This window comes from Zosterops lateralis, assembly GCF_965231275.1.
Source record: "Zosterops lateralis genome assembly, chromosome: 1".
NCBI classification, from domain to species: Eukaryota; Metazoa; Chordata; class Aves; order Passeriformes; family Zosteropidae; genus Zosterops; species Zosterops lateralis.
Window position 1 is genome coordinate 8,649,623 of NC_139762.1, and position 13,640 is coordinate 8,663,262.

General features: G+C 40.8%; 1 protein-coding gene across 3 annotated transcripts in view; it reads left to right on the top strand.

Moving 5' to 3' along the window:
• The window catches only part of DPP6 (dipeptidyl peptidase like 6), a 399,855-nt gene that overhangs the window by 242,059 nt on the left and 144,156 nt on the right, over positions 1–13,640 (top strand). The gene's annotated exons all lie outside the window — the stretch shown is intronic.

Consider the following 13,640-nt stretch of genomic DNA (forward strand, 5'->3'; position numbering starts at 1 on the left):
TCCAGCTCCTGTTATCACGGAAGTTATTACCTTCTCTTTTGAATTTAATGGGGAACTGGATCAAGTCCTTCCTCGTGTTTAGCTTTCCTTGTCTGCTGTGCCCATTGGGACCAATCTTAATACCTGTAATGAAAAGAGAGGGTGTTAAAGGGTAGTGCTGAATTAATACATTCCCCAGCTGCAAGTTCTTCCACCCACTCAAGGAAAGGGGAGAGCTGTTGCAGACAATAAACACCTTCACAAACACACCTGTCAGAGTGCAGGAGCTCTTTTCCAGGCTGTGTGGGAATGGTGCTCCCCACAACCACTTTCTGGAAATTACGATGATGGAAATATTAGCTGCACTGCAGTTCAGGATTTTTTGTCTGGCATCCTTTTCCTTTTAACACAGATATCCTGATAACCCTGATGAAGGAAAAGGTGTTTTACTGAGATCTCGACTGCTATTTTCTTTATTTGCTGGAGTATAACAAATAGAGCATAGTGGAGGGGATGATAATGAATTAACTAAACTTTCACAGGAACAGGGAATGAAGTATTGCCATAGGGCTGGTATAATATCCCCCCACTGATGAGTATCACTTTATATGGACATAAGGCTTGTTTTCTACAGCTGCAGTTTCCTGTTAAAAAACAGCATTTCCCTTGCTAAAGGGACTATATGACTAAAGTCATATAGACTTTTATTAAGATTAAGATTCTGATCTTGAGTGTTTTAAAATCCATCTCTGTCCTCTCGAGTACCCTTAATGACTCCAGTGCTGTCTTGCCTCTGAAATTACTAAAATATTTTTTCTGTAAGAGACAAAACACAAAGACATATTGTGAAAACATACACAGAAATTTTAGAATTACTTACTCTGTTGTTTTGATATGGACAAGCACTGACACTGATTTTAATACATCTAAAGGAATTTTATGAAGCCAAGAGATACTCTGCAGATTTACCCAAGGGTGACTTAGCATTTAAGGGTAAGATGATCTACAATGTCATTCATCCAAGGACCCAGAGCCATTTTAAAACATTAATTGCTTTTCTGTATTATAGTTAGATTTTTCACAGCTTTCTCTGGCTAAGTGATGAAATTGTGATTAACACCAGTGGCCAGATTCCTAAGCACATGTTGTTATTGGTCTCTTAGTTTGCAGTATGCAAATGAAAGACTCCGAAAATGCCAAAGCCAAACTAATTAACTTAGTATAACAAGATTGCTGGAATGCCTTAGCAAAAGGAAAAAATTGCATATTTTAAAATAGCATATTAGAATTGGATGACAACTTACAAACCCAGCTGATGCTTTGTGGGGATCCACACAGTTGTTAAAAGAGAAGTATATAAATATAAAATAAATGGGTAGCTGTTGTGTTTCCTTCTTCCTCTTCCTCTCCTGTTAATCATACAACAAAATTTCACAGTCATTCAGAGCTCTGCAAAATTTTATCCTCCTGGCTCATCAAAGCTCTATTTCCTTCCTCTCCCTCTACATTACTGCAGAAGAGAGGATGTTGGTGGCCAGAGATGAAGCATGCTGCATGTTTAGGAGTATTTGAATTCTCTGAAGAATTTGCTCCCACAATAATTCAGTCAGTAAAATATCTGTGTTCTTCCCAGTAATCAAGGGGCTGATTCAAATAGTGAATGAGCAAAGTCTTTCCTTTATCTAGAATGAGTCTTAGAGCAAGTGTTTCAATAAATAAAATATTTATATTCAGGGTCACATTTAAAAATATGCTGAATTTCCATGAAATTAATGCAATGAGCTCATCTTTTAGTATTTTCTTGATTTTCAGTGGGCATGTGGAAAAAGAACATATTTCTAATCAATAGCTTTGTGTCATTCTATTGATTTTAAAGGACCTAGGAAAAAAGAAAAGAACCAGTCTAAAAGCTGACATAAATGCAATTTCAATGTAAGGATTACAGACTTTATCTCAGCTTTCAATCACAACTCATGGCTCATTTGTGGATGTATTCGCATTATTTTTAATTGGAATTGCAATTATATTTACTTGCACAAAGTGAGAGGTGTGGCAAAGTTGTAAATTTGAACATTTTACAATTTTTTGGCGATGCCACTGTAATTCCAAATTGCAGTTTGCATTTTTATCTACTGGTTTAGGGAGAGGAAAGAATACTTTGTTTAATGAGCATCTGTCCTCTCCTGCCCTGACCTCTGTTGTCTTTGGCTCTGTTAAGAGCAATCCAGAGAGGAGCGATGCTGTCATAGAGCACATAGTGACAGGCCAGGGGGAATGGCTTCAAACTGGCTGAGAGCAGGTTTGGACTGGATATTAGGAATAAATTCTTCACTGTGAGGGTGGTGAGGCACTGGAACAGCCTGCCCAGAGAAGCTGTGGGTGCCCCATCCCTGGAAGTGCTCAAGGCCAGGCTGGATGGGGCTCTGAGCAACCTGGGATAGGGGAAGGTGTCCCTGCCCATTTCAGGGAGATGGAACTGGATGATCTTTAGATCTCTTCTAACCCAGGCCATTCTGTGATGCTGTGACTAGAATGGACTGCTCCAGAGATTATTTCTAGATCCACTTCCAGGGACTGCTGGTTAGGTTTTCCCTGTGGTGTGAGTCAATGCTGACTTCATTGTGAAGGTTTCATTTTTCAGGACAGCATAGCATATATGTTATACTGTAGTAGGAGTAAAGCAGTGAAGTACAGGAAGTCTGTGGTTCTGCTGGTGTTTAATTGGCACCCCCAATCCAGTAGTCCAAGTGGAAATAACCTGAGCTGTGGCTCTGTTCCAGCCCCATTCATCCCACACCTCCCGTGCTCTTCTCCTCATCACTCCATGCCTCATTCTCTGCACTGAACTTCCCTTTCCTGTACAACTGCAGTTACATTGGCCATGTACTTAACAGCCACATGAGCTCCAATCAGTGGCTCTTTTCATACTGTGTATCTTAAATATAGTATTTGAACATTTCCTTGTTTTCATATCCCCCTCCATAGCCTGTCAGGAGTGTCCTGTGCTGGCCTTTCCTCAGCCCTCTCCCAGCTGACAGGTGGCTTACTCATTGGTCTAGTCCCTAATTGTTTAGCAGTTCTACTCATGAGCACCACATTACTTTGTAATTAGGCTTCACAATTACTGGGCTTTTCCTGTAATTTCTCTCACACAGCAGTTTGGCTCAGGTTTCTGAAAAGCTCGCTGGGATGGTGCAATGTTCAACTAATGTTCAACAAAAAATAGGAAAAAGAAATTTGCTGTCACTTTGTGCTGAAGAGCAGCTCGGTCATCTGATTTCTTCCACAAACAATAATTCATAGTCGTCATTTAGACCTGACCTGAGAAGCCAGTTGAGTCATGCATTCTGGTTTTGTGGCTCTTTTGAGCTGCAGTGGTTCCTGCCAGCTGTGGCTCTGACCCTCAGCATCCTGGGAGTGCTCCTTCCTCATGGGGAGGGAGCATCATGTAAAAGAAAGCAGTGGAGACTCAACTGTATATGCCACTTGTGGATACTTATGCTAATCTTTTGTCTTTGTACTTAATTGGCAAATAGATTTTGCCCACTTTGACAGTACTTGGATGCTGTTTTTGTCAAAAAGGCATCAGAGCAGCCTCTAATATCCTGACAGAGGTTATTGCAATGGATTAGGTGCAATGTGTCAGTCTTTACTTCTTAGAGGATGTTTTTCCAGCCTTGCTGTAGGCATCCTGCAAGACAGTGGCTCTTGTCAGGATTTTGGGCTGTAGGTAAGTGACTAGAGGTTTTAATTAGGAGAACATTTTTCTTGGGCTAGGCTCTGGCCAGACCTGTGGAGGCAATCCTTGCAGAGGGGTTGTAGCCAAATGGGAAGAACAAAGGTTGAAATGGAGGGCACTGTATATTCAAGCAGTGAGGAGCACTGAGGTACAGAGAGGAGCACTGAGGTACAGGACAGCAAAGAACACATTTAGGGTCACAGGAATTAAAAAAATGCAAAAATCAAGCCCTTCTCTCTAAAGTCCCTGCCCACTCACTTCACCTGCAATATTGGAAAAGTAATATTTATTCTTATGAGAAGAGGAATAATGAGTAAATTAGCAGGAGGCTTCAAATGACATTTTCAGAAATGTCTCAGTTATTTGGAAACCTGCCACTCAGTGAGAGCCAGGACCATGGTGTGCCCAGCTTGCCTCTAAGAATGGCAGCTGGGCTTTTATCTCAAAAGTCCCTTTGAAAAATACACTAATAACTAATATCTAAATATAATGGAGTAATTCTTTTATCTTTAATACTGAAGCACATATGTTTTGTTGCATGTTTCGCTAATAACATCATAGAATTTCTGGGCTCTTTTAAAGTCTAATATTGAATTTAATGACCTAGAACTAATAAGTTTTATTTACCATGCTGAAAAAAGCATTGTGTAGTGACTGAGGTAATTTATTTCAGTTTACCTTTAGTAATAATGCTCAGATCAACAATACTTAGATAGCCCAATTGCCCTCAAGCCTCTTCTCTGCAGTGTAAATCCATTGCACTGTATTGATAAAAGCACTGATGCATTTCAAATGATGCAGATGCATGTGGAGTAAATGAATTATTTATAGGTTGCTTTGCATAGATATTAAGAACTTTGTAAGTGCTAATATTTTTCATTATGAAAAAGGTTTGTGCTGAGGTGCTGCTTTGACAGCTCTTTAGACTAAAATTGCCCTCCTAGAAGCTACAGCATGGTTGACTGGAGTGCAGGTTTCTCTGGGCTGCTTTTCCATGAGCTAAAAGATTCACAGAATCATTAAGGTTGTAAAAAACCTCTGAGTCCAACCATTAACCCAGCACAGCCAAGTCCACCACTAAACCATGTCCCTAAACTTCACGTTGACAGGGGTTTTGAGCACTTCCAAGGATGGTGATTCCACCACTTCCCTGAGCAGCCAGTTCCAGTGTTTGACCAGTGAAGAAATTTTTCTTAATGTGCAATCTAAATCTGGCACGACTCAAAGTCATTTCCTCTTGTCCTATCACTTGTTCCTCAGGAGAAGAGGCCAACACTCACATTCCTACAACCTTTGGTCAGGTAGTTGCAGAGAGCAATTGACAGCTTGCAAATGACCATCCAAACTGTGAGGCAGCAGGAGCCTTTCTCTTGGCCAGGTGGGGCTGTCAGATGGAAAGGAAAACTCATCTTTCTGTTTGCCATCCAGGGAATAAAGTTCACTTCCCTAGGCCCCAATGCCATCCCAGTTCCTGTCTTATGTTAAACAAATGTAAGGTAGAAAATGCTCACAGGTGGCTTTGTTAGTGTAAATCTGGGTAAAATCTTTCATAAAGAAAACTGAGTTACTCTATCAGAATATTTGCCCACCTTGTCAGTTAGTTCCTCATTAATTTCAATGTGTTTTAAATGTGTGTTAAAAAGACTGAAATGAATGGGTTTACTGGTCTTAAAGGTTCAAAGAAAACTTTCTCCACTCTCAGTTCAAACATTATATCCAAGCTTATGGCAGCTCCTTTCTGCAGTATTTTTATGAGTGTTTTGGCTTTGGAAATATTTTTGAAATACTTTCTGAAACACACAGCAAGATGCCTGGTGCACAGCACACTGGTTTGTGGTGTCTAAAGTCCAGTGAACTTTCAGGCCCCATTACAAAGAAGCCCGCAGCCTATAAGGATGACCTTATGCTGAGGTGAAGACACCCTCACTAAAGGAAAATGCTTTGTGGGCTGGAAGAAAATAGAGGGGAAGGACTAAGAAGGCTCTTCTGGTCTAACATAGTGTGGATTTGCTGGGGATGGCCTTCAGAAACCCTCTGTTATGATTCATAAAGATATGGATGTTTGTTAAGAAGTGTCCATGCACTTTAGAGCTGGTTGGTCACTATTTTTATTCTAAATGCCTTCATGAAGTGACATCCTGTGTTGCCAAAGCAGAGTAGGTAAGAGAACTTGCTTTCTCACGACTGCCACACTGAGGAAGAAATGAGGAATACCTTAAACCATTTGAACCATAATTTTAATTTTAGACCTCATCCTAGATCATCTTCTTTAGAGATTTCTGTGGATCTGTGATCTGAGAGCACTGTAGAGAATTTGTCCAACTCCTGCCTTTCAGCTTCTGGGCAGCTGCCCGAGTTCAGCAGTAACAGTAACCTGTTCACTAAAGACAGGAAACTTAGGAATTAATGGCTTTTTAAGAGACTATAACAGGCCGTGGAGGAGAGCATTCCTGCCATGTAGCTGTTTTGTTCATTACTGCTAGAGAGAATGAAATGGGAAATCAATTTGGCTCTTTCAAAAATTAATACAGTCTGCAGGAGCAAGCTGGGAAGAATGTGGTGCCAAGGATTGGGCAGTTCCTCAGTGCACTCTTCTCTGCAGTGCTGGAGTGCTGGTGGGACACATGTGCTGCTTTTGGACTGAGAAAATAATTCTTTGGTGTTTACAGGAACTTCTTAATTTAGAAGGAGAAATATATTGCATAAAGTCATGTTTGGGAAAAATATCACACCCTGGAGAAACAGAAGTAACACAGTAATGGTCAAATAGGGGGTTTGTGTGTGGTGGTTTGAGTAGTTTGATATCTTGAGGAGACCAAGATTTCCACAAGAACCTAACCCTATATTTAGAAGCCGCCACAGGTAACCTAATTTCTCCAAAGCCTGCTGAACTGTAATCATTCCCCTGCTTGTCGTGATTGCTGTTGAGCCTCTGAGTCAAATGTCTTCCTGAGGTATCAACATATGGCTTTAGTTAGAGAACATCTAAAAAACCCACATGCATTAAAAAGTGGCCTCGGGCACTCAGTGCCATAGCTCTCTATTTGTCATGTCTCTGCATCTTGCCAGGATGAGTGAAGAGTCTGGCCCAGGGCTGGTGGCATGAAGGTCGCCTGGGAGAACTGAGATGCAAGGAATGAGTGATGAGGAGGGTCTGGACATCATGATGCTGCACAGGCAGGACTGGCTGCCAGTGACTCAAGGGAGAAACCCAGGCAAGCAGGGAGGATCTTGGGGGTGTTCCAGGTGGAGCAGGAGCTGGAGTTGTGTGAAGAGTGAAAATGAGTCTGGAAGTCAGTACTGCTGAGAAGGGGCTTAGTGGCCCATGATGAAGAGCTGGAAAATACATTCAGTTGCTATGGCAGTATCAAAGAGAACAATTAGTGAATCAAAGATGACTAGAAGAGGCAGGATAATCCCTTGGACTTCATTTCTCCTTGTCTAGGTTCTGTTAACACCTACTGCCCATAACTGCCTAATTCTGTTCCCACCATTTTTTAAAAAAAAAAAACAAAAGAGGAAAAATAGACTTTTCCCCTGCAGGCAACATCCCACTCTCACATGTTGGACCAGCAGGCTTTCCTACACTTTCTATAGCCATTAACAAAAACAGATTCCCCATTTCCATTTCAAGCTTGACTCCACTAAAATTAGTGTTCTTCCCTCAAAGTAGCTCAGAAGCAAGGCAATGCCTCCTGTCGTGACTGTGTCTGCCAGAGAGAAGCAGCTTCAGGGAATAATTTGAAGTTGTAAAAGGTGTATGAAAACTAGAACAATTTGGGCTCCTTTGTGTGTTAAATTTGGTTGTATATTTGAGGCAGAAATCCCTGGGAATTATGTAGAAGCTGCCTCCTTCACTCCTCCCCATCAGCTGTGTGTTGCTCCAAGGTGCACTGCAGCATTTCTGGGGTCAGTGGTGAATGCAAAGCTGATAAATTCAGCACTGAATCCTTTTACCTGCCAGCCAGGCAGATGCAGAGACATCGGATTCACAGTGGGGAGCCTTTTGATTAAAAAATAAATTAATAAAAAAAGGAGAACAGCAGGGATGGGAGTGGGAAGGGAACGCTGCCAAGGGGAGCAGCAGCAGCATCTGTGGGGGACTTTGAAGAACGTGGCTCACAGCAGAGGTGTTTGTGAACCACAGACACAGAACCACATGCACAGTCCTGCCTGTGTGCTCAACAGTTTAAATCCAGTCAGGAAAAGGATCAGGTTTTTTTCATCCTGTTCAAAGTGGCTTGAAATCAAAACCCTGCTGCTCTCAGAGCCAAAGGAAAGGCACTGGTTTTTCAGGAATTTAACTGGGAGAGGGATTAGGTGTTCTCTCAGTGGGTGTTAGGTAAAAATCCATGTGGATAGCTACAAGTAGAGTGTGACACCAAGAGATGCTCTTCCCCAGCTGACACTTGTGAACCAGGGAAGAGTGAGCTCCCGTCTGTCCCCAGCCCTTGGGAAAGGGGGCACTGCAATGACAAAAATTATCTGTGATAAGCCTTAAAAAGGATGGTCATAATTGCATTCCTGCTGGTGGAATTTGTACTAAAATAAAGTTGCTGTTTTGTTTTGGTTTGTTTTTTTTTTCTTTGACTCTTCAGAGGAATGTAACACAGGCAAGAGGAGGGAGAGAAACAAGAGCTGTGCTCTACTCCTGGGTGATGGAGCAAGCTGGACACAGCAGAGGGTGATGGGCTCCCTTCCCCAGCACTTTGGCAGTGTTTCACCACGAGGAGGGTTGCTTTTGGAGAGAGCAAGAACTTTTATTTTGCTTGGATCCAGCACTGCTTAGAAGATATGGGTAGATAGAAAGGAGACTCATTTATAAACTGTAGGAAAAGAAAGTCAAGAAAGAGGGTTTGCATGAACTTGCTGAAGGATTTTTTAACAGTCAGGCTGATTTAAGGATGGAAACATTTTAGAAAAGAGGCACTTCAGAGATAAGCACCCAGGAAAGCAGAGATGGAAGAAATGAGGTGCATATTTGCAGGAGATGCTGAGCAAAAACTCATTCAAGGGAGGACTGTAAAGGGGTGATGGAGAAAGGAGAACTCTTCAGGGTGTTCAGGCCTCTTGTTAAGCCATTGACCCTAATTATGACACACTGCTGAAACCTTCAGTAGTGATTTCCAGAAATGTTTGGCTTTTGACACAGTCCATCCCTGGAACCTTTTGTTCTCTATGATGCAATTTCCTTACTTTTTAATTTATTTTTTTAATATATTTAAATCAAGGTAATTTTCTGTTTTTCCTGCTGCCCTGCCCAACTTTGATTCCTTCTTGGAGATTTTTACTTGGTGCAAAGAACATTTTCCTGACTCAGTAGCTTTCCCAGAGCTTGCTCCACAGCTCTTGGACACTTGTTGAACACAGAATGCTTACCAAGGATTAATTAGAGCACTATGTATTCTACTTGTTCCTTTTAATGAACATTAAATAAATATATGCTGAGATACCATAATTAAATAATTTGAAGACAGGAAATACTTTATTTCTGGTGATTAAACTTTATATCAAGTCTTTGTAACTGAAAATTTAGCAGGCAAAGATTTACTTATCTAAGAAAAAAGTCCCTGGTGAGCTTGGATCTCCTGACTGGATTAAGCTGTTGAATGTATGAAAAGCACTTCTTTTTTTTTTTTTTTTTTTTTTTAACAAGAAATAGCACCAGACTTATATAATTCATTAAAAGAAATTTAGAATGAGATAATTATCATTGATCAAGGGAATGTAATTATACTTTAAAATCTCACATCAGTGGAAATTCAATTAAGAGGACAGGAGACCAAAGTCTTGCCCAGCCCGAAATCCTGTTTCCATGAGAGGCAAGGTGTGTGTGCACAAGGGTGAACAGGAGGGCAGTGAACCTCACTCACTTTTTAGCTCACAGAATTCTCAGATCCTCTTGTATATTTTCTGTTTGGTTGCTCAAAATAGTTTTCTAAGACATTTTCAAGCACTCTCTAGAGCCTCTTGCATCCATAATTTCTTTCATCAGTTAGTTTCACTGACCTAAGGCCTGTTGCAAGAGGAAGCTTGTTTCTATTTACTTTGCTTGGTCAGCCTTAGATCAGGACTTTGGACAAATGTTTTCCACATCTAGTATATGTATGATATTAGAGAGGATGGGATAGGAACTACTCACAAGGAGTGCACAGGAGTGTCTGGGTTTAACTTCTCAAAAATGTTCAGATTATTTTAGTTTCATTGAAGACAAATGCATGCAGTATAATTTGTTTGACCTTAAAGAAAAGCCAGATGATTTTAAATTGTGTGATCCAGGTTCCCAGAAGGGCTTCATAACTTCATGTGAAATCTGCACTGAATCTGGTGTATGATGTGAAGATTTCATTTTGCTACTTGACTTAAAGTCCCAGCTGCTGAAGACAGGTAGTGCACAAAAATACTCTACTTAGATTTAAAAAACTGCAATAGATAAAAACATTTTAGTACTCAAAGGTATTATCATAATTATTTCTAAATGGTCCTTCAAATTTTAAACTTACCTGGAGGTAAATGGAGACAAATCCATTTAATTCCATTTGAAATTATGTTTTTAAAATATCAGGTTCTTTTGAAGGCTTATACCTGTCTTCCAATTCTTAGGTTTTATAATAATTGACAAAATCTGGGTAATCATCTTCAAAGCATTTTAGTTTTCCAGGGAAGGTAGAATGGCAGGGGTAGAAAAAAATGTTAACGAAGTCTGGTAAGAAGGTGGAGGAAATGTCAATGTTCAAGCCAAGAAAAGTTAAAAATGTATCAGTTCAGAAACATTTCCTCCATGATGGGCAAAAGTCTGGATCTATTAGATAAATTATTATTATATTGGCATGCACTTGACTCTATAAAAATTGACTCCACAACGAATGGTGGAGAATCCAGCAGTTCAGAGAGATTTTTGGTCTTATTGCAGTTATATTCCATGTGGCCATTTATGCAGAGGAAGCCATTCCAGGGTCTGGCTGGAAGCCTTGGCCTTGCCATGAATTCCCTGCAGGAATATCTGAGTAACATGTTACCTTCAGGCAGATTGAGAAGAACCATCAAGACTTGAATTAACATCCAAAATCCACCAACTCTGCCTGGACAATGTCCGGAATTTTTTTTCAATACTCTAATTTGTTACCACCCTAATAAACACTTATTGTCCACTCAGCAGTCAATTTTCCCATTTCCTGGTGGACAGGAGCCCATGCCCAGGCCAGCTCCTGCAGCTGGCTCTGGATGCTCAGCCCCTGGCAGCCCCAGCAGGGAGTGGAGCCAGCAGGGCTGGGCTGGCCCACGGCCCCTCAGAGGGGTTAATGCACATATGCTGGGCCATGTGCAGCAGTTCCCACTGTCTGCTGCTGCTTCAGCACCGGACTGACTCATTTCACAAGACAAATTGCTTGGAATACTCATGCATAAGCCAAGATGCTTATTAATAATTTGGAGGTATCTTTTCCTTCCTTGCTCTCTTTCCCAGAGGGAGCAGGGGAGCAGGCTGTGAACTGTGACGTGACAAATGGGTTTTTTTAAAACAGTTATTTAAAATGTGCCCAAGAGTGTGTATATATATATATGTGTATATATATATATATAAATATATATATATATATAAAATCTATATAAATTTTTTATTTATTTATTTTAATTTTTATTCCATGTGTTTCATATTTTCTTTCTTCTAGGTGTCAATTTCAGGGGCAGCATTTGTAAGAGTTTGCCATTACCTTTTGCCTTAAAGCTGACACCAAACACAGCAGCAGGCATAAGATTTGGCCTTAAACCAAATTAACCTTTAACATGAAAGCATGCTCTTTATTTATTTTCTGATCTTAATGCCTCACAAAGGAAGATATTTTTAGAAATACACACCAATAATTATAATATTCCTGATTTTTTTCGTAATTGGCACAGAATGGTGAATATAGCTAGACTATCAAGCCAGAAGACTATGAATAAGAAAACAGGAGAGGGATTATTAGAATTCCATAAGTTTATATTTGCTTTCCTTCTTCTAGGGAAGGAAGCTGAGAGAGTAATCAATTTTCTGTTGCAATCAACATTTTTAGGAGAAACTATATTGAACTATACTTGGGAGAGAAAAATACTGAGAACAGCCTGGTTTTATCCAGTTTGAGGGACATCATCACCTTGATCTGCAGTGAGCTTGGGCTGCTCCATCCAAAAAAGATAGATTGTAATGGGAATAGAAATAGTCCAGAGAAAGATTAAGACCGTGACAGAAGCATGGAAATGCATGATAAAAAGAATTTCCCTGAGATGTAAAGAAATTATGTAAGGATAGAAAAGAAAGAAAAATATGAAGTCAAGCTCTTTCCATTGAATAAAGGTATTCTTTGGATTTAATCTCATCTTCTGGAAGTCCTTAACCCATTGAGAAGGTATTATTGGACAGAAGGTTGATGAGAATTGAAAGGAAGGAACAGTCATTCTCTTGGTGTAACTATTTTTCACCCACTGCTCTGAAACCAGGTGTTCATATCAGCCCTTTTGCTTCTGCACCAGCATCAGCACAGTTGTTGTCTTAGCAACTGCTGGTGCTTCAAGACCAACAGAACAAAGGCAGTAACAGGTGGATGGTGTTGGTTCCATGGCAGAGAGAGGAAAAGGAGCAAGAAGAAGTGAAATAAGAAATTCAGGGATCTTTTCTGGGGTTTGGTGAGGACTCTGTGGGAGCTGACCCAGCCACTGCAGGCAAACCAAACCAAAGTGCAATGCTAAGGAAGAGCTCCTCACTCATGGAATCATAGAATGGTTTGGGTTGGAGGGCAACTGAAAGATCATCCATTTCCTAACCCCTGCAATGGGCAGGGACATATTGACTAAACCAAGTTCCTCAGAGCTCCATCCAACCCTGAACACTTCCAGGAATGGGGCATCCACGGCTTCTCTGGGCAGCCTCTTCTATTGTCTTACCACCCTCCTTAGCTGACATGAATTTTTTTTTCATTCCTTCATCAATTGGTTTAAAAACAATGGGATTTTATGTATAATTGGAAACTGTTTCTCCTCTCACGGCTCTCTTGCAGTTGGGTGCAGGAATGGCATCTGTTCTCACTCAGGTGCCATTTCCTTCCCTCAGTGCCATCTCACTCAGGACCCCAGTTTCCTGCCCAGAATCGGATCTAATTATTTATCAATGGTTCTTTGCAAGTGTTGAAAGTGTTTCCACCGGCTCTGTAGCAGGGTGCCCTCTTGTGACCACTCCAAAACCAATAATCGTGCTCTGGTGACCAAAATGTGTCTTGAGGTCTTGGATTTCATCTCTTGTCTGCCTTAATTTTCAAAAGCCTGAGGTCAGGGTGATGGCCATAACTCTGACAGACTCCTCATACACTTCATCACAATTGTTCCTCACCAGACATATCTGAAATGACAGGGTGACATAAGAGGGATTGTGAAATATTGCAAGCAAAGATAATTAAAACTTTACCCGAAGCTGCACACAAAGCATGTCTGTTTGTTAATATACAACATTCACACACAGTCTGCACTGAAATTTAAGTAGTCTCCCCGTGGTAATAATAATAATGAAAAGCAAGAAGAAAATACTTTATGCGTTCTTTCTGCCCATCATGGCCACTAACAAGTGCAATTTGATTAGGGGCAAAGACAAGGAGGCAAGGGAATGCACAGAGAAATTAAGTGAGCTGTGGGGTCACATTTTAATGAAAATTTATTCATGGATTCGTTTTTTTCTTCAGTGTCAAATGCATTATTACATTTAGGTGTAACACTTTGGATTATTCACTCCCCTGTGTGAAGTCAAACCAAATGAGGCAGACAAGACCTGGTGCATTTGGCAGAGAAGAAGGAGGTCACTGAGTGACACTGGACTGGCCTGGGGCACAGCCAGGGAGTGCTTGGAGCAGCTGTCCCTGCATGGAATAGGCAATCTGGGTGCACCAAGCAGGAG